This window comes from Triturus cristatus, chromosome 3_2 (assembly GCF_964204655.1).
Source record: "Triturus cristatus chromosome 3_2, aTriCri1.1, whole genome shotgun sequence".
NCBI classification, from domain to species: domain Eukaryota; kingdom Metazoa; phylum Chordata; class Amphibia; order Caudata; family Salamandridae; genus Triturus; species Triturus cristatus.
In genome coordinates this window covers 659,014,982-659,041,766 of record NC_140584.1, presented here as the reverse complement: position 1 = coordinate 659,041,766, position 26,785 = coordinate 659,014,982, and the positions used below count along the sequence as shown (strand labels likewise).

General features: G+C 52.0%; 1 protein-coding gene across 17 annotated transcripts in view; it reads left to right on the top strand.

The window, feature by feature from the left end:
* The window catches only part of ADARB1 (adenosine deaminase RNA specific B1), a 1,000,448-nt gene that overhangs the window by 786,258 nt on the left and 187,405 nt on the right, over positions 1-26,785 (top strand). The gene's annotated exons all lie outside the window — the stretch shown is intronic.

Here is a 26,785-nt window from a genome sequence, read left to right as displayed (position 1 = left end):
CACGGAGTCGTGCTCCGATTGTATGGCCCTGACCTCGAAAGCTAGGCGGGAGCGGTCCCGCAAGCTTCTCGAGCTTCGCCACTTGGCTCCGCGCCCCTCTTGATCCCGGTCCAGGGGGATGTCCAAGGATCGGTCGCGGAGCCGCACTCGACATCGTCGCTCGTCTTGCTCGAAGTCTTCGGGTAAGTCGAAGCGCTCCAAGAAGTCCAAGAGGCGACACCGCTCTTCGGACTCCCCTCGCCGGTCGCGCGACTCGGCCGAGGGTCAGGGTGGTTCCACCCCGCGGCTCCACCGGAGCCGCAGGCGCCGCGCACGTCCCCATCCCCGCCGGTCCCTGGGACTGATGCGACGCCGGCGGAGGTCAGTGCCTTCCTCTCGGCCATGAGGAGCCTGGCCCCGCCGTCGACGCCCGCTGGCGTGCCTTCGGGGCCCACGGACTCGACTGGGCGACCTTGCGCGCCGGCGGCTCCGGCCCCGGCGCCGTTGGAGGCTCCGGCCCGACGCCGCAGGTCCCCTAGGGGCCCGAGCCTGGGCCCCCATCGACGCCGGTCGGCCTCGTCACGCCTCCTCCGCCGGCGTCGACACCGGTGCCACCTCCGACGCCGACTCCGGTCGACGTCGATCCCCGGTTCAGCCCCTGTCCGGTCCCGACGCCGATGCGGCGCCGCCCAACGCCGCTAGAGACACATTATGTCTATCGACCGGCTCCGATCATTCCTCCTGTTTACCAGGAATCGGATGACGGGGGCGACTGGGAGGGGTCCGTGGACCCTTTGGCCCTTCAGGGTCAACTTGCACAGGACTGGGCAGATGAACTGGGGGAGGCCAGTGGTTTGGATACCTCACCGGACACTGGATTCATCTCTCCTCCGACTGTGGCTTCGGAGGAGGGTGCAGCTTTTTCTGTGGTGCTGCGCAAGGCGGCCGCGGCCCTTGGGCTTGAGCTGCCTGCCGTGGCTGTGAGGACTAACATCCTCACTGAGGTGCTTCAGTCTGCCGCATGCTCCACTGAGCCTCTGCTGCAATTCAATGAGGCCCTCATTGACGTTCTGCAGGGCACCTGGTCCAAGCCCTCCACAGTCCCTCCTGTGGATAGGAACGTTGCCAGGCGCCACCGCCCTGCTCCGGGCGACCCCAGTTTACTGTCCCAACACCCCACCCCCGAGAGTCTGGTTATCCAGGCCTCTACCTCCCAATCCTCCTTCCCGTCCGCTCCACCGGACCGGGATTGCAAGAGACTGGAACAGTTCGTTAAAAAGCTGTTCTCCTCGCTCAGTTTGGGCCTGCGGTCTTTCCACACCGCCTGTCTCTTGGACCGTTATTCCCACTCTCTGTGGGATACGGTGGAGGACGTGCTGCCCCTGTGCCCGGAGGAGGCCCGGGCACGGCTTTCCTCGGCTCTGGCCGATGGGAGAGATGCAGCGCGCCATGCCATCCGATGTGGACTCGACACTACGGACTCGCTGGGTAGGGCGATTTCTACCACGGTGGCGCTTCGACGCCACGCCTGGCTGCGGTCCACGTCCTTTTCAGGGGATGTCCAGAGCACTCTCATGGACATGCCTTTTGATGGCGCTCGCCTGTTTGGTGAGAAAGCGGACAGTGCGCTGGCTCGCTTCAAGGACTCCCGGGCTACGGCCAAGTCCTTGGGCCTCTCGGCCCCGCGGCCACAAACTTCCGCTTTTCGCTCCTTTCGTGGCCAAGGAAGGGGCACCTCCTCACGTCCGCCTAGCCACCGGCCGCAGAACCAGCCTGCACGCGGTCGCGGACGTGGTTTCCGCCGAGGCGGTACTGGAGGACAACGCGGTCAGTCCACATCCACCCCGGCAGCATCCGCCTCAAAGCCTTCCTAGTCCGAGCTTTCAGGCCCATTCCTCGCCAGTGGGGGGCCAGGTTCGCCATCACCTGCTCCACTGGCGTACCATCACTTCGGACAGGTGGGTGCTGCAAATCGTCCGAAGGGGCTACTCCCTCCCCTTCGAGACGACCCCTCCAGCCATGCCACCGCAGCACCACCGTATCTCGGAGGATCATTTGAATCTTCTGCGAGAGGACGTTTCGGCCCTCTTGGCCAAAGAGGCCGTCGAGCGCGTTCCGAGCCCAGAAGTAGGTCGTGGTTGTTATTCCCACTACTTTCTGGTTCCCAAGAAGGGCAAAGGGGGCCTACGCCCTATCTTGGACCTCCGGAACGTCAATGCCTTCCTCCGGAAGGAACGGTTCAAAATGTTGACTTTGGCTCAGGTTCTCGCTGCCCTCGACCCTGGAGACTGGATGGTAGCGTTGGACTTGCAGGACGCATATTTCCACATCCCCGTCCTGCCGGCCCACCGGCGTTACCTGCGGTTCACGGTGGGTCAGGAGCACTTTCAGTTCACCGTGCTCCCCTTCGGCCTTAACAGTGCCACTCGGGTGTTCACGAAAGTGATGGCGGTGGTCGCAGCTCATCTGCGCAGATCAGGGGTTCCAGTCTTCCCCTATCTCGACGACTGGTTGTTGAAGGCGGGCTCGCCCCAGGCAGTCGTCTCCCACCTCCAGACTTAGGCGGATCTCCTGCATTTGCTGGGGTTTTCCATCAACGTGCTGAAGTCACACCTGATCCCCTCTCAGAAGCTCCTTTTCATCGGAGCGGTTCTCGATTCGGCGCAGTTCCGGGTTCATCCACCGGAACAGTGGGTCCGGGATATACAGGCCCTGATTCCCATCTTTCGGCCTCTATCCTGGGCTTCGGTCAGGCTAGTGTTGCGGCTTCTGGGGCTGATGGCCTCCTGCATCCTACTAGTTCATCACGCCAGGTGGCGCATGCGGGCTCTGCATTGGGACCTGAAGTTTCAGTGGGCCCAGCATCACGGCAACCTGTCCGACCATGTCTTGATCTCGGAGGGCACTGCACAGCAGTTGCAGTGGTGGCTCACGGACCGCGATTGGGTCACGGGCAAGAGCCTCTCCCTACCCCTACCGGAGCATGTCATAGTGACGGATGCGTCCCTCCTGGGATGGGGTGGCCATATGGGAGAGGCGGAGATCAGAGGCCTCTGGTCTCCGGCGGAGTCTCGCCTCCACATCAACTTGTTGGAGCTGAGAGCGATCCGACTTGCACTAAAAGCCTTCCTTCCCTCTGTCCGGGGAAGTGTCGTGCAGGTGTTCACGGACAACACCACCGCCATGTGGTATTGCAACTAACAGGGCGGGGTGGCGTCGTGGACCCTTTGTCAGGAGGCTCTGCGCCTCTGGACATGGCTGGAACACCAGAGCATCAACCTGGTGGTTCAACATCTGGTGGGCTCTCTGAACGCCAGAGCAGACTAACTCAGCCGCAGGTGCATGATGGATCACGAATGGCGTCTGAACTCCGAGGTGGCGCAAGGTCTCTTTCAGCAGTGGGGAGAGCCTTGGTTAGATCTATTCGCCACCGACGAGAACGCGCAATGTCAGCAGTTCTGCGCGTTGGAATTTCCAAGGCGGCACTCGCTCGGCGACGCTTTTCGTCGCAAGTGGAGTTGCGGTCTGTTGTACGCCTTTCCGCCTATACCACTTCTGCCCAGAGTGCTGAAGAAGATCAGGCGCGACCGGGCCCAAGTCATCTTGGTGGCTCCGGATTGGGCACGACGGTACTGGTATCCCGAGCTACTCAGTATGTTGACCGATCCTCCGATACGTCTGCCCCTTCGGGAGGATCTTCTGTCGCAGCAGCAGGGGACGGTCCTCCACCCGAACCTGTCCAGCCTCCACCTCCATGCGTGGAGATTGAGCGGCGGCAGTTGATGCCATTTGACTTGCCTCCTGAAGTCTGTGATATCTTTCTGGCAGCCAGGCGTCCCTCCACAAAGACGGTATACGCCTGCCGGTGGAACAAATTTGTGGCATGGTGCACAGCAAAGGCTGTGGATCCCCTTTCCGCCCTTCTTTCTGAGGTTCTCCTCTTTCTTCTTTCTTTGGCCCAGCAGGGCTCTGCCCTGGGCACCTTGAAAGGTTATCTTGCTGCCATCTCTGCCTTCTTACGGCTTCCTGATCAGCCCTCTCTTTTCAAGTCCCCTGTAGTGTCACGCTTTCTTAAAGGCATTACTCACACGTTCCCTCCTGTCCCTTTCGTAATGCCTCAGTGGGACTTGAATCTTGTATTAACATTTCTGATGTGCGCTCCCTTTGAGCCTCTTCACAATTGTCCTCTTTGTCTTCTGACTCTTAAGACTGCTTTCCTGGTAGCCATCACCTCGGCTAGACGGGTGAGTGAGCTCCAGGCTCTATCGTCCAAGCCTCCTTTTCTATCTGTTCATCTGGACAAGGTTGTCCTTCGGCCTCGTCCTTCCTTTCTACCGAAAGTGGTGACCCCCTTTCATCTTGGGCAATCTGTCACCTTGCCCACCTTCTTTCCGCATCCTTCCAAAGAGGAAGAGCGGCTCCACCGTCTGGACCCAAAACGTGCGCTCTCCTTTTATTTGGACCGCACAAAGCAGTTCCGGGTGGACGACCAGCTTTTCGTTGGCTACGTGGGTGCTAAGAAGGCTAAAGCTGTGCACAAACGGACAATCTCCCGGTGGGTCGTTTTGTGTATAACAACCTGTTATTCTTTGGCAAAAAAGGTCCCTCCTGTTGGGCTGCGAGCCCATTCTACTCGGGCCACAGCGGCTACTACTGCTTTGGGATGGGGAGTCCCTTGGCAGGACATCTGTCAGGCGGCGACGTGGGTTTCGCTGCATACGTTTGCCAGGCACTATTGCCTAGACAGCCAAGTCCGGAGGGATGGCTTCTTTGGCCGTTCTGTCCTCCAGGACTTTCTGGTGTGATATTGGTTCGCAGACCCACCACCGGGGTTGGTATTGCTTGGGTATCTATTCTAAGGTGAGGAATCTAACTAACGTGTTTCTTTCAGATTAACAAGTTACTTACCTTCGGTAACGATGTATCTGTAAGAAACATTAGTTAGTTAGATTCCTCACCGACCCACCCATCCTCCCCGTTCTGCGAACTGATATCTAGGGTTAAGGCTATCCTTTTCAGGGCCCTAGATTTTTTGGCACCAGTGTCGGTCTCTTGCATGGCTCTGCGTTCCTGGCGCGGAAAGCTATGTACAAGAACGGACGTCAGCGCGCGAGGGCGGCGTCTAAGTACTCCGACGTCATTCCGGCGCACGACGCCAACGACGGACGCGGAGCCGCAGACGACGCCTAGCGACGCGCAAGGGGTATTGCTACAAAAATCTTCCCGATCCAGTCTGACGCCTGGGGATATTCTAAGGTGAGGAATCTAACTAACTAATGTTTCTTACAGATACATCGTTACCGAAGGTAAGTAACTTGTTCTTCGAGCGGCTTGGAGAGCTAGGTTGCAAGCCCTCCGAGTGAAGGGTATCATCGTCTGAGGTGAAAAGGTGGGGGGAATTTTCATCATCAGTGGTTGCAATTTTTGAAGTAGCCTGAAAGGCATGTCTTCTGTCCTCAATGATCTGTTCAAGATCGGGGGATGACATTGTGGAGGGACGTTGAGTGTTTTGAGTGTGGGATCTCTGGCGTTTCTTACCTTCCTATGTGGACTGGGGTTGGCATGGGCCGGTGAGATCAGATACAACTGTGCCAAACTGTTGTTCCAACCTGCCCCACGCTGCCTTTGGGTCAGTGAAAAACTGAGTTGTCGTTGGAAATTACCTTCAGGCGAGCGGGGAAGATGGGTGAGTACTGGATCCCATGCTGGCATAGTTGGAAAATCTCTGCTGTTGGACCGCCTTGATATAATCCGTAAATAGCATAGACCACTTTGTCCTCTACTTTAAGTGGCCCCACACAGCGTGCAGCGCTGAGGATGGCTCCCCAATTTGAAAAATGGAGTGAGTTCCAAGGTCGAGTTAAGGATCTTAACCAGGTCTTGAGATACCGGATAGGGTCATATCCCTCAACCCCCGATAGCAGGCCTATGATGCTCACATTGCTCCTTCGGATCTACCTTTGAGATTGTCTGCTCTTTTTTCCAGGTGGTGGATACGATTCTGTAGTTCCCAGATGGTGCACTAGGAATCCATCACCATTGGATGCAAAGTGGCTAGTTGTTTTATCCCTGTTTATGAACTAGTTGATGAGTTATGGTGGTCATCTTGAAGGAAACTGATGTCCGAGGCTAGTGCATTGAATTGCATCTCCATTGTAAGACGCAGGTTCTCAATAGCATTGAGCACAAAGTCCAACTTGTCTGTTGTGGGCGCCGTTTGGGAGGGACCCCCAGGTAAAGTGTCTGGGATGACACGGGGTGGAAGTTCTGAAACCTGGGTCCGTGACGGGGGTCGCGGTTGACTGAAGCCTGCCCATGCCGTGCGATGCCAGGGATGTTTGCTTTAGGGGCACGGGAGAAGGCGAGTGGACAGAACGACACCCCAATGTTGCAGGCCAAGCCGCAGATGTGCCACGAGTGCAGCTCGTTGAGGGGAGAGCAAGATGATCGTATAAGTGGCAGTGAGGGCGATATGAACGCCGAAGGAGGTGGAGCCGGGATTGCCCACAGTAGCAAGGGTCGAAGGCCGTAGGTGGGGAAGGTGGCGTTCAGGTGCAGCACCTGTGGCGCTCAGTCAGGGTAACCCAGGTGACAGTCAGTGCCCCACTGTATAGGGGCTCTCTCACTCCCCCCCCCCCCCCCCCCCCCGCGCCACCCGGCACACACCACCAATGTGGGTCCCAGTCAACTGGAGTGGGGCGAGGGAGTCCCATATGCCGAAATGGCCGGCTTGGCCTGTGAGGGTAAGGGCGCCAAAGCCAAGACTCACCTGATGGTTGCTAGACTGTCCCAGGGTCATGGGGCCATCCTCACTATAGTCCGCAGCCACGGGGACCAGCAGTACAGGATGGGTGAGCTCAGGGCCCGGCTGGATATAGGGCCCGGCTGGAAATGGGGCTCGCCTGGACTCTGCTGGCCCACGCGTGTTTAGTTCCCATCAGCCCAGCACAAGTCAGGAGCGAACTGGTCTTGCCGTCCACGAGCCGGGCCGCACAGCCTCAGGGGGTTGTCTGTCGCAGGTTAGTAGCAGCGACCCGCGTGAACTAACCCAGGCACGCTCAGAAATCCCTCGGGGGCCTGTGATCAGAGCTCCAGGGCCGTATGGTGGTGGAAATTCAGGCAAGGCAATGGTGCTTCAGAGACTCGCGTTCGCCATCGTGGTTGCGTCAGCCACGCCCACGAAAAACAAATTATTTACAACATGTAAGGTGTCCTCATCTACAGCGTTGTGGAGGTATGGTATTTCAGCATTTCGACCCTTCAGTATATCTTTGATAGGGTCTTTCTCAGAACTGAAAGCATTTAAAGAATTTGATGCCACTATTCTAATATAAAACAACATTGTCTGGAATATGAATCGTATTTATTATTCACATTTAGTTAAACCAAGGCCTCTCCAGAGAACAGGTCATCTAAATATAATTGCACAGCTCACGCCGCAGCTAGTGGTGCATGCTGGCCACATGATGCAAAAGTGGCCTGCATGAAAGACTTTAATCCCCCTTTAGAAAACTATTCGCAGCCATCTGCTGAACATGTCCCTGACGCTCTGCTAATTAGAATCAGCAGCTTGCCAGCAGAGCATATCTAGTGAGCCCATAGAACCATCTAGTTACCCCTATGGCCATAGAGGTTTTTGGCAGATCAGCCCCAATCCCTGAAGGCCTTGACAAGTGAAAAAAATAGAACTACCAGTGGTTCTGTTGTTTTCACTTGTTATTTACAGGGATAAGGGCAGGTCTAGGTGAGGTCTGCGATATCCCACCTCCTCCTTTCAGGGATCAGGGAACCCATGCTGCTGTAGAAACCCCTGAATACCCCTGCAGATGACTAAGAAAATGCACCTCAGCCACTCCCATACCTCCCTTTCATGCTATGGTATTTTCCAGCTCTCCGTACTGAACAATTTATTTTGGATCTCGTCTCTGTCTTGTGGTATTGTTTACCAAGTTGAGATCATTCAGCACGAGTATTGAAAATACCAAGGCAGCATGACCATTTTGTAACTTCTACGTAGATGAGCGGGATTTGTAAAACAAGTTTGCGTGTATGTTACATTGCTGTTACCTGTGATGTACCTGCCTATTGCATGTGCAACAAAATTTGCTCACTCATGTTGTACTTTTTTTGTTTAAGAGATGTGTGCCCCCACGTCTCCTACTGGACATGCCTCGTAGCTCATTACGTACCTATCTTGTCCTCTCATTGCCCCTCATTGTCCTGTTCTCCCTTTCATTCCTGGTGCTTTTTGTACCACATCGACCTGTTGTGCCTCCAACGCAACATTCTGCCTCTGGCTCAACCCATTCTGCGTTTCCCTCTCTGTAAAAAACTACTTTTGCTGTGTGGGCTACTCCTTGTCCTCAGTCTGTGACATTCCTTCTCCTTATACTTTTATTCGTCCATTATCCCCCTATGCCCTTCTTACCGGTTTCTCCACCAGGCCTTGCCTCAAGAGCTTAAAACATTAAGGGTTAACAGTGCAATCTGTAACAGGTTTCCTTTTGCCTCTAGACCTTGGGAACTGGCAGTGCAGAAGCCCACGCGGTATCTGTTCAGACTTTTATTGAGGCTTCAAAAAAGCCTTTACAGTATACCAAAGCCAAATGCCTGGCTTTGCCTATGCTTATCAAAAATGCCAGCACTACACTCTGTTGCTTTTGGCGTGAACACTAGCAGCTGGTCTTGGAAATCTACCTTTTAAAGGCAGAAAACCTACAGCCTGTTGCAAGTTTTCAGTTAGGCTCCATGGGGAGGCGCTAGTACGCATTGGGTTCATCAGTACCGAGAGTCTATGGCCATTCTTTGCCATAAGAGTACATTACTTGGCAGCAAATATGTAATGCCTCCTGCAGCAGTTTTGCCAGGTCCACACATTTTGATGAAGTGCTGCAAATTAATTTGAAGGCCATGCATGTTTCCTAATTCCTCTAGGGGCATCTCAACTATTAGACCACTTCTCCTGCCCAGCCAAGTCTTCCCCAGAATTGGTACACCCATTACTTCATTTCGCCAAAGTGATGTATTGCTTCCTTGAGAATGGTAAATACACCGTTCCTTTCCTAGACATTACTGGACCAGATTCGACCGCAGTCTCTTTTAAGAGCCATTTTGCTGGTTTCATCGCGTTGAACAGTGCCTTTAACCTCGAAAGTGTATTAATATTTAATATACCATCTTGATAAAATAATTGCAATATGCAAGACTTCAGTGTTTCATTATATAAATGAAATTATTTTGATTTGAATGACTGCTGGTTCTGATAGCAGCCAGCCTTCTGAGCAAGGGTAGGCTTTCTCATAATTGTCAATCTGCTTTCTGCCAAGGACTATCATTCTGTCCCCGTTCAGATTAGTTTCCGTGTTCCAAGTACAAAAAGCAGGATGCGGTACACCATATCTAAGTTCTTGCGTGGTAATTGGGGTCATGCGACACTGTCAGTTTTCTGAGGTGCATTGTTCAGGTTCATTTCTAATTTACATTGCTAAAATTGAACCACTTGTTAGCTACTACTCGAACAATTTATGGAAGGTTAGAAATTAAATCTGTATTCCCCCTTCTTTCCGTGATATGAAGAGTACAACTACTACATGCTACTCTTTTAAAGTCACTCCTTCTAAAAACAAATGTAATTGATCTCAATAAAATATGAATTTAAAATTAATTCAGGGCGGTAAATTAAGGTGTAACTTTAGGTTGCATTTTTCAGACTTCATATTTCCCTCTCTAGTGCCGAAACTCCAGCTTCCTTAATCACTTGTTTTCCAACACCCATCTTCTTAGATGATTCTTTTTATGTGTTTTCTGCAGTAGCAACGTGAGGTCTCGCTATTTTTACACTAGCTCATTTCTCGATCTGCTCGTGGGACAGTCATTAGCTTTTCAATGATAAATATTTGCAAAATATACAGCATTATATATGCCGAAAAAGATTGAGACCTGCCAATGGAGCTGTGCAGTTGTCCTATTTTCCTCTAAATATCTATGATATATTACTACACATAAAAATTGGGCTAGAATTGTTAAAGAAAATAACAATTTGCCAAAACTTGTGTAAGAACCTGCCATTTTAGTACGATAGGTATTTTTTTTAACAAACTGAGGGCCAAATGTACAAAGCGTCTTTGCGTTTACAAAAGGTACGATTTACAGAATCGTGCCGTTTGCTACCACAAAAAAGCTTTTTGTCGTGTACGAACCCAAATTGCGATTCAGTACATGAAACCCAAATTGTGATTTGGTAGCTCGTTACTGAATCGCAATTTGGGTTTGCGACCAAATATGGTTTTGGTATTTGGAAGGGGCGTGTTTATGGCATCCCTTCCAAATACCAAATCAGAATGGTGTGTATTAATGTTATGTGGTGAGAATCTGATCTCAAAACAATAATACTTTACTGGCTGTAAACATGTAGTGGAAACCCATTTGTAAACGGGAAGGGGTCCCCAAGGAACCCTCTTCCTCTTTTTGAATGTTGACCCAAAATTTTTTAGGAGGAGGCAGTGGTCCGATGGCCCAATGTCTACTGTGAAACCACTGCCTAATCTTAGATGTTGGTTAAACGTTTCCTTTAAAAAAAAAAAAATTGCATCCCATTTTCTTATAAGAAAAACGGGTTAGGGGGAGGAGCTTAGCGCGTGATCAAGATGGCCGCGTGAGCCTAGAGCTCCCGAGACCCTCGCTCCCTCCGGCAGATATCCTGTCTATTATCCTGCTTTTGACGCCCGGAATATTGGAGGGGAGCCGTTGCTGAGGCGAGAGCCGCTGTCCGGATCGAAATCGCCCTCCGGAGACCGAAGTTGTACTGCCTGGAAGTTTGTGGCCTACTCCCCGGAAGGTGCCCGGGACTCGCGTTGGCACAGTGCCCGTGCACTAATTGAACAACAGCGGCCGTGCGAGGGGCGAGTCGTCGGAACGAAGGTGTCCTCACTTTCACTTTCGCTTTCCTGTCTCCACCGCGCCCGGGCCTGGGCGTGGGTAGCGCCAGTCACTGGTTGCATGGTTGTCTACTCTGTATGGGCAAGGAGATTGTCTCCGCGGCAGATTGCGATGTCGAGCAAATCGGACGCCGAAAAAAAGAAGCCCAAGAGTACCAGGCGGGGAGGCTACACCCAGACTAACAACATGGACCGCTATGCCCACCAGAAGGGGTCTCCGGGCGGAACGGGACAGACACTGGAGGCCTTGAAGGACGTGTCGCCCCCCTCCGCGGAACCAACCCTGCAAGATATCATGGGGGCCATTGAGGGGATGAAGTCCTCTATCGGGCAACAATTTGAGACCCTGGCGCATAAAGTGGACGCCATATCGATCGACGTCAATCTGATTCGGGCAGACCTGGGGAAAACTAATGAGCGGGTTCAGTCCTTGGACCTCAAGACTGCAGGCCTCCTGGGCGACGTCTCCGGCCTTCAGCTGGAAGTCCGTACCTTGCGGACTGCAAATGATCACTTTGCCCGACGGTTGGAAGAGTTCGAAGGCCGTGCAAGGCGCAATAACGTGCGCATTATTGGGGTCCCGGAAAATTCGGAGGAACAGTCGGTGGACCTGTTTGTGGAGGACCTGGTGGTGAACCATCTGGCGCCCAAAGGCCTTAGTAAGTTCTTTACTGTTGAGCGGGCCCACAGAGTCCCTGGCGGGAGGCCCAAGGTGGGGGCCCCTCCGAGGCCGATTGTTGCCAGGATCTTTAACTTCAGGGACCGGGATGCCATTCTGCAAGCATCACGGGTGTCTGGCCCGACGCTATTCCAGAACACCACTGTAAGTTTCTATCCGGACTTTACCCAGATGGTGCAGAAGCAACGACAAGGCTTCCTGGCGGTCAAGAGAAGGCTACGAGAGATGGGACTGAAATACGCCATGCTCTTCCCGGCCAGGTTGCGTGTGGTGTTCGAAGAGCGGACTTTCTTTTTTGAATCACCGGACATGGTCGGAGATTGGCTGGACACATTGCCCCAAGGACGGACTAGCGTGGAACGCTCCGGTGGAGCAGACGGTGGCGGTGATGAACAATGAGCCAGGACTTAAGTACTAGATCTCCGGTTCCCCCGGGAGGGTGACAGTCCGGGGGGTAGCGGGGGCAGTATGGGAGCTTTTTCCTCCTCTGGGGTTCTTTTTGTAGATTAGTCTTTGTATGGGGCGACAGGCACACTGCAAGTTGGGGGGCATTTTAGAGCTTACGCAGGGGTGCAGGGTGGGGGGTGGATTGGGGTTGTTGTTGGGGTTGTTGTTGTTTTTGGTTATGCAAGGCGTAAGGATGCAAGCTTCTGTGACTCGAGTGCGGTTCCACGCGGGGGGTGGTGGTCTCCTTACATGTTGGGATGGGGGTAGGGGCTTAAAAATACTCAGTTGGAATGTAAATGGCTTGGGGGATCGTATTAAGCGTGGGATTGTCCTGCAATTTCTGAAGCGATGTACCCCTGATATTGTCTTATTGCAAGAGACGCACTTGATTGGTAACACGTGCTATGCACTCAACAGGAAAGGCTACAAATTTGTCGCACACTCCGGGTTTTCCTCGGGGTCTAGAGGGGCTGGAATACTTGTCAGGTCCTCTCTGCCATTCGAGGTCGACTCCACTACTGTTGATGATGGGGGACGCTTTGCGGCTGTAGCGGGGAGGTGGGAGGGCAGGACGCTGGTCCTGGTGTCGGTTTATGTCCCTCCTGCACTGCAACCTTCCACACTTGCGGACTTAGAGAGGACTTTGTTGGATCTCCCAGAGGGAATGTTGGTGGTGGGTGGCGACTTCAATGCGGTTGGCTCCGGATTGCTTGACAGACACCCGCCAAGGAGCTAGGGGGGGGGCTCAGAAGTGGCTTCCGGACTTTGTAAATACCCTTGGTCTGGTTGATTGTTGGAGACTGCTGCATCCCACACAGCGGCAATACACTTTCCACTCCGGGGCGCATGGCAGTCTCTCCAGAATTGATTATGTGCTTACCCTAGCTGCACACGCCTCCTTTGTCTCTGAGGCCAGGCACATGGCACGGGGTATTTCTGACCATTCGCCGGTGTGGATCTGTATGGATGTTGGTAGAGGAGTGGGGGGTAGGGTGGCCCCAATTAACCCGTGGTATTTCAGGGACCCTACGACTCGTAGTGCGGTGCTGAAGGCGGTCGATCGTTATTTCCAGGAAAATCTCGGCTCGGTCACGTCGGCGGTGTCTTTGTGGGAAGCGTTCAAAACAGTGCTTAGGGGAGAGGCCCTCTCCTTGATAGCAGCGGCCAAGCGTCGGCGAGACGCGGAGGTCGCCCAGATTGAGGCGGAGATCGCGGATCTGGAACTGGCATTGGAGGGGGAGGTCACGGCGGCGGCGCTGCACAATTTGACCCTTAAGCAGTCGGAGTACAAGGCCCTTGTGACGGACGCGGCCAAAGCCTTGAGTAGGGACCAGCGGGGCCGTCTGTACGACGTCGGGGACAAGGCCGGGAAATTAATCGCGTGGCTGGATAAAAAGGAGCGGGTCAATCGTGTTGTGCCAGACCTCGTGACGGAGGATGGCGTCGTTGTCGCGGAGCCGGATGGCATAGTCCAGTGCTTTGCGGATTACTTCCACACGGTCTATACCTCCGTGTCGGACAGGCCAGTGGGGGATTCGTGTGAACTCCTGCGTGATCTTGCTTTGCCTTGCCTTTCCGACATAGACCGGGACGATCTTGATGGCGATATCACAGTCGACGAAATCGCGGGGGCTATCCGTTCATTGCGTCCGGGCAAGGCCTCGGGCCCGAATGGCCTGCCAATTGAGTTCTACAAACTCCGGCCGGATAAGATCGCTCCGCATTTGCGAGCTATGTTCGTGGAGGCTCGGGAGACGGGATGCCTCCCACTCGACCAGCGCCTGGCAACAATCGTGGTCATACATAAAGATGGTAAGCCCAGGAACAGGTGCAGCTCATATAGGCCGATCTCGCTCCTTAATGCCGAGCCGAAGATCCTCGCTAAGATCCTCGCTAACCGTTTGGTCAGGGTGATCGGTGATCTGATCCACCCTGACCAATCCGGTTTCATCCCGCATCGTAACACCGCGTTGAACCTTAGGCGCATCCACGGAGTGATCGCAAGGGTGGGGACGATGCAGGAGCCGGCCATTGTGGCAGCGCTCGACGCAACGATGGCTTTCGATACGGTAGAGTGGGCATACCTGTGGGCTGCGCTTGCGAAATTCGGCTTCGGACCCGGATTTGTGGGCTGGGTGAGACTATTATATGAAGGACCTCTCGCTAAAGTCGCGGTCAACGGTAGGGCGTCCCGTCCCTTCGGGCTGGGGAGGGGTACCAGGCAGGGCTGTCCTCTGTCGCCGCTGTTGTTTGCTCTTGCTCTCGAGCCGCTGGCGGCCTGGATACGATGGCACCCAGATGTGAGGGGGATTCGCTGGTCACCTGACCACGAGGACCACATCTCCCTTTATGCCGATGATATCCTGCTCTATCTCACTTCACCCCGGAAGTCCCTCATAGTTGTCTGCGACATTTTGACTTCCTTCGGGAGGAATTCGGGACTAACCATTAACTGGGGGAAGTCATATCTGTATGCCCTGTGTGGAGACGTCCCGGTTCCCCCGCGGAATTGCCCGATCCAGATCGCCCGGGAGGGTTTCATGTATCTTGGGATTTATATCTCTACCGACCCAACGGTACGGTACGAGAGGAACCTGGTCCCTCCGTTGGCGCGCCTGCGGCGGGAGGTAGCGGGCTGGCGGCGGCTGCCGCTTTCCCTCCTTGGCCGTGCTGTGCTATTCAAAATGATGTCTCTTCCCCGTTTTCTCTATACCCTGCAGAACACCCAGGAGCTGGTTCCGGCCAGCTACTTTCGGGAGGTTGAGAGTCTCCAGCGCTCGCTGCTGTGGGACGGCCGTCCGCGTATAGCGATAGCAAAACTAACTCTTCCTTGGTACGATGGGGGTATCGCGCTTCCCGACATCAGAAGATACTATTGGGCCTCCCAACTGAGTGCGATCAATCATGGAGTCTACGGCCCTGCGCTTAGCCCTGGCTTTGCTATGGACCGGTGGTTGCTGCGTGGGGGTGGCTACTATAGAGCACTTTACTCGAGGCCCCCGGCTGGGTCCCTCACGGGGCCGACCGGGGTGGCGGTGAACGTGTGGAAGACAGTCACGAACTCGTTGGGCTGGAAAGATAGGCTCACCCTCGCCACTCCGTTGTATGACTCCGATATGCTGGGGAAACTTTGGCACTCTAAGGGATTCGAGAAATGGGATCTGATTGGCATCTCCAGGGTGGGGGACCTGCTGGCCAAGGGGCGGATTAAGTCGTTTGACGAGCTACGGACGGAATATGCGCTGGAGGGCACGGAATATTTCCGGTATGCGCAGGTGCGCCATGCGCTGCGGTCGGTCCTCGTTGAGGGGGAAAAGGTGCCTGAGTCCTCTCCCTTGGAGGACCGGATCCTGGACGGCCATATGCCGGAGAGCACAATCTCCCTAATCTACAAAAAGCTTGTGAACGTCCGGACCGACCTCCTCCTGGGGGTGCGGGATCAGTGGACTAGGGACGGCCTTGAGCTGGACGATGAGGATTGGCAATACGCCGTCTCCTCTACTAAGGAGGTCGCGATCCCCGCCAGACTACGGCTGGTCCAGCTTAAGATACTGCACAGAGTTTATGTCACTGGGCCCCGGCTGGTCCATATGGGTTTTTCCGAGGATGGGCTATGTAAGAGGGGCTGCGGGATGGTGGGCACCTTTCTACATATCATATGGGAGTGTGGTGTGATTGCGGACTTTTGGAAGCGGATTCACGTTGTGATGCAGGAGGTCACGGGTATTGTACTGCACTCAGAGGCGCGGTGCTGTCTTTTGAATGTGTGGGGTCCTACAGATTATGACGCAGCGCAGACTCAATGGGCGACCCTAGGCAATATGGTGGCTAAGCGAGATATAGCATGACTGTGGGGCTCTCATAGCCCGCCCACCCTGGATGCATGGAAGGACAACATGGACTGGAGCATGTTTCGTGAGAAAACGGTGTATAGTGCACGGGGGAGGCCTAAGAAATGGCATAAGGTATGGGGAAGTTGGAACCAAGAAAGGGGGGGCATATGTCTGCCTCCTGCCATTGAACCACCAGAGGAGCAACTTTCCCCCTAGCCTCACTTCCGACTTGGGTCTTTCTGATGCACCTCCGTTAGAATGTTAGCGCCTCTGCTTCTCCCTCATCCTCCCGATCGGTGGCTTTGATTTGATGTTGGAAATGGGGCCGCGCCCCCGTTGGGAACTGGCACGAACTTGTGGTGTATACTGCCTTGCTTGTTGTGTTTATTGTAGGTAGTTTTCAAAAATGAAACCTTTGTCTTTATCCTGCATTAGAGCTATGGAGGACTTCATGTGTCGACTGATTAGCTGCCGAACCTCCGGGATGTCGGCTGAATAGCTGTGTATCTGACTTATACGAATAAAGGTTTTTAAAAAAAAAAAAAAAAAAAAAAAACGGGTTACATTTTTAAAATTTGCTTTATTTAAAAACAGTCACAGACGTTCTGGTCTGCTGACTTCAGCAAGCTATCATCCCTGTGACGGACGCAATTCAAGGTGAGACACAAATTGTGACTTAACTCTTTAATATTTATGAGCCAGGTCATATTACGACCCACTACACATCTGAATTTACAAAGACCTATTAGTATATAGGTTGGTTCGCAAAAGCAAATTGGATTCAGCAAAAGTCATGCACAATTTGAAACCACTTTTACCTACTTCATTCTTAGTACATTTGGCCCAAGCATCTGTATTAGCACTTTGTATAAAGAGCATGTTGAAGCTAACAGTCAAATTGGAAGCTTGCCCTCTGTGTTCAAACACTGTCTACATTTCAATTTCCATTCTGTTTTTTATTTTCCCTTTGTTTTCATTAGTACGTCTTTTTCAGCTGAAAGTGTTTAAATTAGTACTGTAACAGAATGATCCATGCAGCGAGTGATAGCATTTTAAGACTATAGATTGAGCCAGAAAAAAAATCTTTAGCTAATTTCTGTGTGTTTTTTCAGTATTGCCTCTACTTTTACATGGATATAGTTTCTATGTGGTATTTTGATTTACGGTGGGACATTGTGAAGGAATTAAATATAATATATGTGTTTTTGGCGGATGGTGTCAATGGTGGTTAATTATGTTGTGACCTACTGTGTGGTGCTTTTATTTCCAGTCTAAAATGTATTAATTCAGGGCAATACCAAGACAGAAATGCCTCTGCTTGGTAGTGAATCATGTTGAGAGTTTGTCATGAAAGCTTGTGAAGATGTATGCAAGCATCTTTTTGGTTGTCAACGTGGCACAGAGAAGGACAGCCCCCTAATGTGCCCTGCCCTGAGTCAGTTCTATTTCTGCAAGATCACCAGGGGCCCCTGAAACATTGCAGTCATACACAACACAAGGGATTAGTGTCATGGCCATTAGGAGCAGTCAAGAACACAGAGACACATGTAACTCGAGGCATACACAGCGGTCAGGGGTGACATCAAGCATTTAAGTTATCCGTTAAAGGCAATCTGTCCATAGAATTCACCACCAATCCGATTTTGCCCTCTTGCACCATGTTGCCTACCTTGAGAATCTTCTGGAAATTTCTTGGTGGTCATTTTTTAATCTAAACCTTATGAAATCTTCTCACAGCCATTTTGAATCCAGAATCTTCTGGAATCTTTTGGAAAGTTGTTGGTGCCCATTTTTGAATCCATAACCTTCAGGATTCTTCTCCATAGCCATTTTGAATGCAGAGCCTTCTGTTATCTTCTTGGTGGCCATTTCAAATCCAGAGCCTTTAAAAGGCACACCTGTCTGATACACCATGCTTGGCTATTGGGAACTCAGCAGAGGCAAGCCCCTGTTCGGGTATCAGACTACCTGCACAATCCTGTTCAGCTTTCTGGGACGACTTCAGTCTTGATTGTCCAGTCATCCCAGCGGACAGCATCCCTGGTCTTCACCGATTCCAGTAATATGAAACCTGTAAAAGAAAAGACTCTGAGTACAATTGGTCCTAAGCTACGTTATGCACGGTTAACATCTTGCCTAAAAGGAGAGTGTAGCATTTCAAAGTCAGGCTCTTTGTAAGTTGAAGACATCAAATGAGCTCCAGGGAACTGTGAAAGCTTTAAGTCCTTTAATCAATGAAGATCCCATCCGTCCACAAACCGCTTCCCTTTCAAATGTCAAATCTCCACCTCGAAGTCACTTTCCATCCCCATGGGACCTCCAACATATGACATCACAGTTCCCCTCACAGAAGTGCTTGAAAGATAACTAATGTGACAGAGAACAGGAGGGAATACCACAGGTAGACTAATCTTCCAGTTAACAGAACATTTGTGAGACATGGTGTGAGACTAAGCATAATTGTTTGAGTAGGCCGTTGTGACAGGAATAGGACCTAACAGCCTGATAAAGCTAACAACTTGTTAGCGAGTTTGATAATGCAAGGTGCTCAGAGACTAAGGTACATGTGGGCAAACTCTCAAGCACCAAGTCCAGAGTTCAGAACTACAGTTGAAAAATCTTCGAGGTTGGACATTCATGCTAGCGAAAAGGCTTTAGTAAAAACAGGTGACACGCCCAGAGAATTTAATCGAAGTAAGAGAGGCAGCACATTAAAAGCAGGGAGGGGCATCACCAAGCAGAGCAGTGTGAAGGAACACAGCAGCACAGCCACTTGCAGACGCAGTTGTCATAGCTTCTCTTTAATCCTATTTCTCTCCTTCCCTCTGCGTTCTCAGATTAAGCTTATCCAGTGCTTGTTATGGAGAGCGCAGTTAGGCATCTGAGATCAGGCATCCTTCATTGATCCAGCTGTACCCAGGATGTCAGGTTAGTCAATCTAGTGAGTTTATTGGCTAACCAGCCTCTGACAGATGGCTGTCTGGCTGTATTTTCCCCCCGAAAATGATCTGCATGTCAGAGTTTCTCTTCTGGATGATAAACGTATGACATTGGTGGACGAGGTGCCTGCAGATCGCACAGAATTAAAGTCTATGTTCAATCCAGTGAGCTCTCAATCATTGGCCAAAATATAGGGAATATTGTGCAACGTGTACTCTGAAAATAGCTCTGGTTTTTCGTCAGGATTAGGAAGCGCTGTATAAATACAATTGCAAGACATTGCCTTATTAGTGATTTATGGTCAAGGTCAAAGACAACTTTATTCGATTTCTGTTTCAGACAATCATAAAAGCACATAAAAAGCACACAATTCATTACATAAAAATTAAAAACGCAAAAAGAGATAATCTTAGATACAATTCATTTTAAAATATAAAATAATTCATTATATTATACCAGTACCAGATTCTAAGATCAGTAAGTTAATTAACCATACTTCTTTAAACTAAGTACTTGCTTTAAGAACATTGCTATCTTATAAACTCTTGAATTCATTATCCTGGAGTTGTAATGCAATACGGGCCGTACAACATTGCCGAAGGCCGTACGACATTGGCGATGCCCCAACGATTTTAGAATTGTTAGGATACATACTTTCCTTAGTTCAGTATAGAATCTACAGAAAACGACAACATGTATGGTAGACTGTACTGATAAATTATCGCAGGACACTTTTGCACTGTACTCTGAAAATAGCTCTGGCTTTTTGTCAGGATTAAGAAGGGCTGTATAAATACAGTTGCAAGACATTGCCTTATTAGTGATTTATGAAAAAGTGAACTTTCAGTATCCAGAACATTTGATTCTCAGAGAAATAGGCTATTGTTTTTAGTTTGTCTTGATACTAGGGATGTTTAGGATAAAAAACTTCTAATCTGCATTGTCTATTTGGTATTGCCTGATGGATGGTTTATTAGGTGTAGCCAACCACGTATTGTATTAGGTCAGATAGTGGTAACTTGCTGTGATGTAGGATTGAATACTGTGCAGTTAATGGTGTATTGGTGTGATCATGTGTTTAACAGCTGATCTTTAGGATTTTTTTCCTTTAAATGTTTTCTTTAAACCTCTTATTTAGATATAGTTCTATTGAGTTTATAATCTGTATACTATCTTATTGAGTTTATAATGTTTTACAATCAATTTTTATTTTCTCACACATTGATTTCCACAAATGCAGAAAAAAATGCACACTTTATTACAGACCTTAACGATTATCACAAATGAAAATGCAGTACACCTTCACTCTTCTAATGCTGCCTGTTCAGCAGAGGTCCCACTCCCATCTTCCATATTCTGCAAGCACAGGCTATGCTTCAGATTTTCTTTCTGGGGCGGCACACAGTCATTTGGGAGGGAAGCATCCCTCAGAAAGCTCACTCAGCTGAGGTATGATAAAATCTCCACTTTCAGACTTTGTCCAGCTACAATGGCACTAGTTTGAATCTCTTCTGAGCTGACTTGATTACACATATTAGTGATTAGTTTCCATTGATTTTAGCATTGTTTTGCTAGAGTATGGTTTATTGATATTAAACGTAGGGCAAACGCATTTGAGAAAAGCATAAAACACAAACATGGGATCCACTAATGTAGAATGTATTAAATTTGCAAAACGTCCTACCAAAATACATCAAATGAGGAATAGTGCAGAGTGTGGGGTTCTTTCGTTTCTATTGAAACGGATAACATTAAAATGAGCAATGGATTGTATGACATTACAAATGGGAATTCATTCAAAACCATGATGTTTATATGATTCAAGCTGAGGCAATCAGTATTCATGTTCTGTAGTAGGGGATCTCTGTGTATAGTCATAATCTATGAATAATCCCCGCCCATGTGCGGGGACCCCGGAGCAATCAAAAATATCTCTTAAGCTGTCCCGCATTTGCAAACCTGCAAAGACACTTAAGAGACAGACAAAATAATACAGCCTAATCACCACAAGGCTGCACTGGCCAGCACTTCCTCTGAAGTGAACACAAAAGCCAAAATAAAGTTGAAATGTCATTTTTATTCACATTTGACATGTTCCTTTATTATCACACACTCCCTTCACCAAAATCCCTTTAAACAATAGAGAGGAAGGGGTGGACAGACAAGCCCTATAGGCTGTCATTATGTGTCTGCTAAAGGGATACCGTGCCTTTAAGAAACTCTCCAGAGACCCCCGGTATCCCAGGATGCACAGCCAACACAAGTTACTTTCAGTTCTTTTTTCCGGCTCCTGCTAGCAGGACCCTGGAGCTTGAGCTCTACCCTTTTGGGTGGTTTAATTGATTAAAATCGGATTTTTTGGATTAAAAGTGGTTTCATTCGACGTCTAAAGCCTTTGTCTACTACTGCCTGCAATCTGGAGCAGTTTTGGCCCACTCTCAGCATGGCTTTATTCGATAAATGCCCTGAGTGTGGGAGGAAGAAGGCTAAGACGGACCCACATGAGGTGTGTATCCTCTGCCTGTCGCCCTCACATGTCCCAGCTGCCTGTGACATCTGCAGCACCTTTTCGAAAAGGACCCTGAGGGACAGGGAGAAGACTCGCCTTCAGGGACAGGAGAAGCAGAGGACCGGTGGGACTTCAGGACGTGGAGGGTCCCATTCCCCCTCCTCCGCCCATGCTTCAGCCCCTGGAGGGACCTCCGGGCAGAGCAAGGAGCAGAGACGGCGCCTACCGGCTGGTAGGTCGCGTTCGAAGGCGTCGACGGCGAGAGAGAAGGCACCGGTATGTTCGCCGTCAATCCAGGGCTCTGGGTCGCGGCAGCCTCGGCGTTCGACGTCGAGGGAGGGGCCGGCGAGACCCGGGACCGGGTCGCCGTCGCAGGTGTCACGGTCGACGTCCACAACACATCGACGTCGTACCGAGCCCCATGGACTTCACTCGCCGCCGTCTACCCACGGCTCGACGCTGACGGAGTCGACGCCGAGATCCCGGCGCCCGCCGTCGAGGTCGACGCCGAGACGCAGGTCGACGTCGAGACATCAACGATCGACGTCGAGACATCAACGATCGACGTCGAGACATCAACGATCGACGTCGAGATACCAACGATCGACGTCAAGATCGCAGCGGTCGACGCCGAGACACTGGCGGTCGACGTCGAGACGCCAGAAGTCGACGTCGAGGCGGACACCCCGGCGACGGCGATCAAGGCGGGGCTCGACGCCGAGGAGGCATGGGTCGACGTCGAGGAGACTTGGTTCGACGTCGAGAGGACGATCGACTGCGGGGCGGCACTCGTCGAGGGCGAAGAGACGCCGTTCGAGGTCGACGTACAGTTCGACGTCCCAGACATCGGGGAATACGTCCTCGGTGATTACGATCTCCAGTCGGGGATCGGGGAGGCGCGGACGTTCGCCTTCGGTGGCTTCCCCGCGGGACAGGCCCGCCAAGAAGAGGAGAGTGGCCGCGAGCCCGGACAATGATGATGGGGGCTCTCCGGCTAGAAGTGATGGGGCTTCAGACCATCTGACCCCGCTGCGTACCCAGCGGCCGCCTTTGCCTCCGGTGCCCGACCTTCCACCGGCGCCTCCACCGGTGCCTGCCCTGCCTCCTCCTCCTCCTCCGCCTCCTCCTCTTCCTCCTCCTCCTCTTCCTCCTCCTCCACCTCCTCCGCTGCCTCTGCCCGTGCCTCAGCTGCCTGCTTCGCCACCGCAGCCACCGCCTCCTCCCCCGAGGGTTCCTCACCGGCAGAGATCTCGCTCTCGCCCTCGCCCTCGCAGGCGATCACGGAGTAGGCGCAGATCCTCCACTCGCTCTGGACATGGTCGACGCAGGTATCGGTCTCGTTCCAGAGGGTCGAGGGGCACGTACTCTTCTGGGGCTGGCAAGTATTCTCCCTCGCTGTCGGAGACGCCTCCTACCCGCGTCTCTCCAGTGGATGACATTGCCACGTTCTAGGAGGTGTTGCTGAGAGGGGCTGCGAAGTTGGGGATATCAGTGACTACCCCTATTCCCACTACTTCTGTGATTTTTGAGACTTTACATAAAGTACATCTGTCGCGCCCCCTCCTCCCGCTGGTCCCAGGACTGGAGGAACCGGCGATGGAGGTGTTCTTAACGCCGGCCGTGGTGAAGCCGGCGCCCTCGAGACTGTCAAAGAAGTACAGGGCCCCTGACTCGGATCCGGCGTTCCTCAGAGTGGAACCCCCACCGGATTCTGTTATCGTGGCGGCGGCTCGTAAGCAACACTCTACGACGCCTTCCTCCACGGCTCCCCCGGATAAGGAGAGTCGCAAAATGGACTCCTTGGGGAGGAGGATGTGCTCCACGTCGGCTACTACGATGAAGGCCGCTAGCGCCTCCGCTCTGTTGGGGCGCTATGACAGGTCTCTTTGGGACTCCTTGCAACAGTTCGCGGCCTCCCTGCCCAGAGACAAGAGGGAGGATTTTCAAGAGGTGCTGAACGAGGGCATGATGGTCTCTAATCAGATCATCAGTGCGGCGGGGGACGTGTCGCTGCTGGCGGCCCATGGGTACTGCCACGGCATACATATGAGGAGGCATTCCTGGCTGCGGCTGACTCCGCTCAAGCCGGAAGCGCAGCAGAAGATCGCCAATCTACCATTCTCTGGCACGACGCTATTCGGGTCACATGCGGATGACGAGATGGCCCGCATGAAGGCTGAGGCGGAAACTCTGAAGGCGGTGGGGCTGGAGCGGCCTAAGGAGCAGAGGAGGTCCTTCCGTTCCTCGGGCAGGCGCTACACCAAGCAGAGGGGCCAAGGGCGTCAGTCGGGCCCCCAGCAACAGCAGCAGTACCAGAGGCAGCCCTTTCAGAAGCGCCAGAGGGGCAGAGGCCAGCATCAGTCCTCGGCGGGGAACAAAGGCCCGTCCGGGTCGAAGCCCTGAAAAGTTACTTCCCCCTCATCCGTTACCCGCTCCGGTGGGGGGAAGTATTCAACACTACCTGGCAGAGTGGAGGACAATAACACAGGACAAGTGGGTGCTGAATATTGTTTGCAATGGCTACTGTCTTCGTTTCACCAGTTCGCCTCCACAGATTCCACCAGTGCGCTCCTCCACCATGGTGCGGGAGCTCCAGCGGGAGGCGGACGTTCTGTTAAAAAAGAAGGCGATAGAAGCTGTTCCTTTGAAGCAAAAAGGAAAAGGTCTCTACTCACGGTTCTTTCTCGTAAGAAAAAAAGACAAGAACGAGTTCAGGCCTATTCTGGATCTGCGTCACGCAAACAGGTGGATCCGCCGAGAAAAGTTCCGTATGTTGTCCCTGCATCAGATTTACCCTCAGTTGCATCGAGGAGACTGGCTGTGCGCCATAGATCTGCAGGACGCTTACTTTCATGTGCCGATCGCACCAAAGCATCACAAGTTCCTGAGGTTTCTGGTAGGCAACAACCATTACCAGTATTCTGTACTCCCGTTTGGCCTGAAGTCTGCTCCACGGACGTTCTCCAAGTGCATGGCAGTGGTCGCGGCACACCTGCGGAAGACCAAGGTGTTTGTGTACCCTTACCTGGACGACTGGTTGATCAAAGCGTCCACTTATCAGGAAGCCCAGTGCCATTTCAACAGGACGGCGGCTTTGCTTCACCGTCTGGGGCTGCACATCAACATGACGAAGTCAGTGCCGATCCCTGTGCAGTGTCTCCAGTACTTGGGGGCTTCAGTCAATACCTTGACCGCAAGCGTGTGTCCTTCGGAGGAGAGACGCTTATCGATCCGTGGGAAGGCTCTGCATCTCATCTCAGCCCGCTCTCCTACAGTGAGGACGGTGTCTTCATTACTGGGGTCGATGGCTTCTTGCATCTTCCTCACCCCCAATGCACGTCTGCATATGAGGCCCCTGCAGGAATGTCTGGAGGTTCAATGGGACCAGAGGAGGGGGCGTTGGGAGGACAAGATCCAGTTGTCTCAGCACGCTCGGCAGTCTCTGAAATGGTGGTGTTCCCCAGAGAATGTCTGCAAGGGGACTCCTTTTCACAAGGACATTCCGGCCCAGACCATAGTGACCGATGCGTCTCTCCAGGGCTGGGGAGCGCATTCGGGCCCTCTTCAGATTCAGGGGATATGGTCGCAGATGGAGACGACCTACCATATCAACTTTTTGGAACTCAGAGCAGTACACTTGGCCTTGAAGGCGTTCCATCCCTCCTTCAGGACGTCCTCCCTGCTGGTTCAGACGGACAATACTACGACCATGTATTACCTCAACAAGCAGGGGGGCTCCCGGTCACGCACCCTGTCTCGGGAGGCACAGGCGATCTGGAACTGGCTGGTGGCCAGGAATCTGACGATCACGGCGACCCACCTGCCGGGAGTGCAGAATGCCCAAGCAGACGCGCTCAGCAGACTCGTTCAAGAGAACCACGAGTGGGTGCTAAACGACGACGTGCTAAGAGACGTCTTCGCAGAATGGGGCACTCCGGATATAGATCTGTTCGCTACGGCAGAAAACAGCAAATGCCGCGACTTCGCGTCCAGGTACTACCAACCAGGGACGCTGGGGAATGCACTATGGATCAGCTGGTCCAACAGCTTTCTCTACGCCTTTCCACCCATTCCCCTGATTCCGGCGGTGCTGATCAAGCTGTCGCAATCCAGAGCCAGAATGATCCTGATTGCTCCGGAGTGGCCGAGACAATGGTGGTTCACCGACCTTCTTCACCGGTCTGTTCTGCCACACCGGCGCCTGCCGTGCCGGCCGGACCTCCTCACGAAGTTCGGAGGGCAGATGGTTCACCCCAATCTCTCGTCCTTGAGTTTGGCAGCATGGCTCCTGAGCTAGTGCAGTATGGACACTTGAACCTGCCTCAGGACTGTATGGAGATCTTGAAAGAGGCTAAGAGACCGTCTACGAGGACTTCCTACGCCTATAAGTGGAAGAGATTCTGCTTATGGTGCAAGGCGAAGGACTTTGACCCTACATCCTGTAAAGAAGACGTTATTTTGCCTTATCTGCTGCAGTTAGCTCAGTCTGGGCTTAATTTTCAATCTATTAAGGTTCATCTCGCAGCTCTGACTGCGTATAGGAAGGGCCCTTCTCAAACCTCATTTTTTCAAATCCCTGTGATTAAGGATTTTTTGGAGGGTTTGCGTAAGGTGTTTCCCCCTGTTAGAAGGCCTTCTCCACCTTGGGAATTGAATGTGGTGTTATCTAGATTGATGAGGGAGCCTTTTGAACCTATCCATAAGGCTTCGTTGCAGCATTTGTCTTGGAAGGCGGCCTTCCTTGTAGCCATTACATCGGCCAGGAGGGTGAGTGAGATTCAGGCTCTGTGTTGCCAAGAGCCGTATACTGTTTTCCATGCTTCTAAAGTAGTGATGCGTACCCATCCTAAATTTTTGCCTAAGGTGATATCAGATTTCCATGTGAATCAGATGATAACTTTGCCTACGTTTTTTCAGCATCCTTCCTCTCCGGCGGAGAGGTCTCTGCATTCACTTGATGTGCGTAGGGTGTTGAAATTCTACCTGGATAAGACAAAAGATATCCGCAGGTCGGATCAACTGTTTGTTAATTATGGTTCGGTAAGAACTGGTTTAGCTACCTCAAAGCAGTCCATTTCCAGATGGATTGTTTCCTGTATTCAGCTTTGTTACCAAAAAGCTAATAAAACATTAGGGGGTAAGCCTACAGCACATTCGACTAGAGGAAAGGCGGCTACCACCGCTTTGCTTAGGAATGTTCCCATTGCTGACATTTGTAAGGCTGCCACCTGGAAGTCAGTCCATACGTTTACAAAGCATTACTGCCTGGACTCTGATGCTAGGGCAGATGCGCAGGTTGGACAGGCTTCGCTAAGGAATTTGTTTGCACAGTGATTTGTTGGTGGTTGGTCTTACTCCACCGCTTCTTGTTGGTTGGGATGGGCTTGCCATTCTATTCATAGATTATGACTATACACAGAGATCCCCTACTACAGAAGGAGTAGTTTCTTACCTGTAACTC